Below are 5,012 nucleotides of genomic sequence, written 5' to 3' on the forward strand. Positions count from 1 at the left end.
ATCTGGTCAAACTTGAAAGATCGAAATTTCACCCAATTTTTTATCAAGTGCCTGGGAAAAAAAAAAAAAAAAAGAGGAAACAGTAAAGCAGATTTTCTGTGTGATTTCAATATTAAATTGTATTTTCTCTGCTACTGATTTGCCCCAATGAGTTCAAAAATCTCATGGAATCATTCTCCTTCCATGGCTCCCTGAACTGACAGCATCTCCCTAGGTGCAACCTGTGTGAACTAGAGTAGAGAATTCTCTAAGGGAAACTTTGATTGACAAGGCCATGGGGGACAAAATGCAATAAAAGAAGAAAGGAGTTTTCTTCAGGACATGGGTGGGAGAACACCTTGGAGTGACTTGTTGTTTAAATGAAATAACAGGGAAGGAAGTAAAACATCATTCCAACATAAAGGAGTAGAATTTGCTGGAAAAAAAAGCAAACCAACTCATTTCTGCAAGTGATACAACTTAAAAAATAACAATGGCAGAGTAGAGGAGAATGATGTGGTAGAGGAGAATTGCAGTGGTTTGTCTTTGGTTCCTGTTTGCAATTTTCCTTTTCACCATGATATGTTGACACATCAGTTTGGAATATGACTATACTAGATGATTATGGATGTTTTGATTGAGTAGCTATGAGGCTGGATTCTTCTGACCTCTGCAAGTTTAAGATATTTATAAGATCACTGCAACCCGTAATGATGTTATTAATGTAGGTACATTATACACAGAAGTGAATTATAGTCTAATAAAAAGAATAAAATTCAGTGTAAAACAAATGCTTTATAGCTTTAAATGCATATATGAAATAATACATGGATGTGTTTATGAAATAGAAGGCTTTAAAATGCATTCCTCACTTCTTTCCCTGATACACTGCTTTCATCATCAGTTACCACCACATCCTCCCATGCCAGGGGGACTGTGCAGATGAAAATCCTAACTTTTGATTTGGGTCAGGGAGAGAGGCAGTAGCTGTTACAGTGACTGTGGGGTTTTTCTGCTGAAGGACAGACTTCAGTGGAAAATTCCTGTCCAGCTCTAACATTTGTTGATCACTATGCACAGTAGTTTCCTGGAAGGCACTACTACCACATGTGAAGCCTCAGTCAAGCCCGGGAACAGAGGCAGGCATCTTCCAGTGTCCTTAGCCTTTCCTGGCTGGGAGGCAGCTTCAGGACGTACTAATTAGCTCCAGCAGAGCAGTCCACTAGGATTTCTGGTCTCACTTCAGGTTTCACTTCACTTTAATTTCATATTAAGTATCGAAGGAAAACATGTCCTTTAAGCTATACTCAGTGGGCAAAAGGTCTGTTCAGAAGCTCTGGGGTTTTTTCCTGAAGACTGTAATAAGATTACAATAGAAAGTTATTCATATATTTCTTTATTATCTTGTTTGTCAGCCTTTTTTTTTTTTTTTCTTGAGCAATGGAATTTTTTTTTTTTAGTAAAATGAATTCTAATTTTCGTAGGGTTTTGTATATTATGGCAAATGCTTAACACAAACACAAAACATCAAGAGATTAGTTGCCTGCCTAAAATTACACCTGTCCTTAAATACTGTGTTTGTTGGACATGTGAGAAATTCCAGGAATAAAGTTGATCTGACTATACTAAAATACATCATTTCAGAACTCATCCCTTACCCATCTCTCCTTTGTTATTGGTGTATGTTACATAATAAATGCATGGAAGGATAAAGGCAGAGCAGCAAGCAGCTAATCCCCAGCTAGCTGCCAGTGCTTTCTGCACAGTGGCAAGCCCCTTGCCATGGCCAGGGAGCCAGAGAAGAGCAGCACCAGATGGCCCTGTAGACAGTGGCGTCGGGCCAGCGGCAGCTCAGCGACAGCCCCACCAGGCAGAGCTGGTTTCATCCTAGGCAGGAAAAACTCTGTTCCTGGGAAGTACTGTGCCACTGGAGTTCAGAGCATTGGCTCTGGGCTGCCGTGGGGATCCGGGTAATAAGATCCCAAAGGAGTAGAGTGCCAAGGGGTGTGGAGGCAGTTCAGTGGCTGTGCAAGGAACCAGCCCAGGTCAGCTGAGGACAGATCTGAACCATGCCTTGCAAGCCCTGCTTCATTCCAGCTGAGTCTATAGAGCCGTTTAAATCCCTGTAATATGTCAATAATCTTGGATTTTTCAGTAACCAGAGTATTTGGGTCCCCTAATATGACAGAGTTGACTCTGGCTAGCAGGGCTGGACTACTTGCAAATATTTCAACTGTATGGCTCTTTTTCCTTGAGTGATTTGTCTTGCACTTGCCTTTGCACTTGACTAATTTCATATTCCTGAGAGTTGTTCCATTTAATATACTATCTGTATTTTCCATTCTGTTTCTACCAAGGTCTGCACCTTCACCAACATGGCTGCTAGTGATTTTCTCTTCTTTTCATCAATCAAACAGATATTCTCTGCAGTGACAGTAAGTTCATCTGTTAGAAAATGCATTACTGTTAATAAGACAACACAAATGAGGAAAAAAAATTATTTCAACCAGGCAACAGTAGCATCACTTTAGTTCTGCCACTTGTGTGTATGTTGGGGAGGGGGAGTGGGCTCTCTTCTTCCTTCCATTTTCAACAGAGGGTTTGTGGTTCGGTTGCTAGAATTAGAGGGATAATTTCTTTCTGTAGTATTTATTTAAAAAATATGTCAAAACCAGAAATAACATGAAATAGAAGTATTTTGATAAGCAATATGAAATACAGAGTGTGAGATGAGAGGGGGGCCTTATCTTCTGTTAGCTGATTTCATGGACATCTTGGCCTACTCAGAATGTCCATCTCTGTCTCTTATCATGGAACAAAAGCATTAGCTATAATAAAAGATCCCCATGTACAGGGTCACCTGCAGAAGCCCAGGTGAGCTGATAGCTCAGAAAGCAGCACTGCTGGAGTCTGGCTCTACATGTGTATCAGGCTGATCATGTAAATATGTCAATGGCCAGCCTGCCTCAACATGGTGTGGAATTCCATCCCAAGCACACAATTGTATCATGGTTTTGTGGGGTACAGATATTGGCTTTTTACAGCTAATCCGGCGCTTACAGGAGAAAATGAAAAATTTCATGGCACTTTTTGTTTTCTGTGTGCTTTGTGGTGAATGATACATGAGCCTGTAATCTTTTTTATAGTCAAAACTACTACTGTGCTTATTTATGGGCAGCATAACCTGAGCAAAATAGTCTATTGTCCGTGTTCCCTATTTTGGACAGAGACCCCAAAACTCGCAGAAGTGTTTATTAGTCATATAAATCCCCAGTTTCTACTAAGTCAGTTTAATAGTATTAATTTACTAACTTACATATGTGAGAAAGAAGGCCTGATGATCAGCCAATAGACAGTGGGCTGCGTAGGCAGCACTGTCCCTCCCACGATGCAGTGCAGAATTCAGCCTCCAAAGACTTTCACGCTTGGGGTAAGTGTTGGGTGAGGTTGATTTTTTTTCCCTGCTTCTGTGCCAGCTCTGTTTTTTCCACCTCTCTGCAGTAACAAATGATGGTGCACAAGGCTGGGTGTGAACGTAGAAATAATAGGTTTTGTCAAGCTGATGAGTTGCAAGCAGCTTGAATTTTCGATCTTTTTTTTTCCCCTAGGAAAAACTGCATATTTTTATTCGTGTAAAGTCATTCCCACAGCTGCAGTCTCTGGTGTGCGTGTGTGCACATGTGTGGGTATTGCAAGGTAATAAAGTGCTGGGCAGCCACTGATTGTTTTTTAAAAGAAGCAACCATACAAAACTGGCCAGCCGGATTTCTGGCTGGAGTGTTTGAGTAGGAAATGGATCCTCAGCGGGTGCTTGCTGTCCAGGCTCTTTGATGTATGTGATTCCCAGCCCTGGCCATTTTTGGTCCTGTTGACTTTTCCCTGCAAGGTGACCTCTAATATATTAGGACACTTTCAAAAAGTAATAATGATTAAACTGGTTACTACACAGTGATGAACACTTCTGGCTACCTCTTTATTCCAATAATAATAACGAAAAATAGATCTTCCCAACTCTGACAATGACTCGAGGTCATATTATATCATTCATGATGACTTTTGCGTGTTGACACAGATATCCTCAGCAGACACAAACATATGTAGCAAAAGAAAAAACAAGTCTCCTATTCCTGTGCAACCTTTAAACTGGAAAAAAATTGCAATAGAACCCTGAATCTGGAAACTGAACATGATAGATCCCTAAAATATTGAATATAAATATGATAATGTGTAAAACAATATAAAAAGACAAGATTAAAAAGCTCATATGACTACATGCATAACAGGAAGAGAGAATAAATCAATATTTTATTTGTCTTATCTAAAAAGACTTGACTTACAACTAGCTTGTGTAAAAAGAGCATAATTTTGTTTAAGTACATACTTTCAGACATTAACCACTTGCCATATGTTTCTAAAATGATAATTATAAGAAGGACCTTTTAGTGCCTGAGAATTTGTCTGGAAATTGTGCCAACTCCTATAATACTTCAAGTATGTGCCTTCTTTGGGGGCATTAAGTTTCAGTCCTGCTGGGTTTTTTTTAAATAAAATTCCTAGTCATAAAGTAATTCTAATTAATTACTGACCCTCCCAAAAGGAATCCCCCCCTTGTCTAAGACCTTTCCAAGGTAAAAGAAATGTCTTTTAGAAGTACTATAATAGCTCTCTGAAGCTGCAGTAGTTCTAAAGATGTTTTCAGGTGGGTACTAAAATATATGAAATCAATTGGCCTTCAGAATGTGGCTGACCACAAGATAAGTGCTTGTATGAACATTAAAGCTGGTTGTATGTTCACTTACCTTCCTCAAGAGGTATTACTCATAAAATCTGTAATCAACATAGAATATTAGAAATGTTTTTGTAAAAATTTTACATTGTCTCAAAGAGTCAACCCTTGAGTAGTATGACTACAGTCTTCCCTGGGCTCTGGATCACAACTATCAACAAATAATTAAAAATTCTTCTAGCAGCATAGTTTTCTTCCATCAATGGTTGACTTATGCAAGAGGACACAGAAGCTGTTTCAGAAAGAG

This window comes from Corvus moneduloides, chromosome 5 (genome assembly GCF_009650955.1).
Source record: "Corvus moneduloides isolate bCorMon1 chromosome 5, bCorMon1.pri, whole genome shotgun sequence".
Taxonomy (NCBI): Eukaryota; Metazoa; Chordata; class Aves; order Passeriformes; family Corvidae; genus Corvus; species Corvus moneduloides.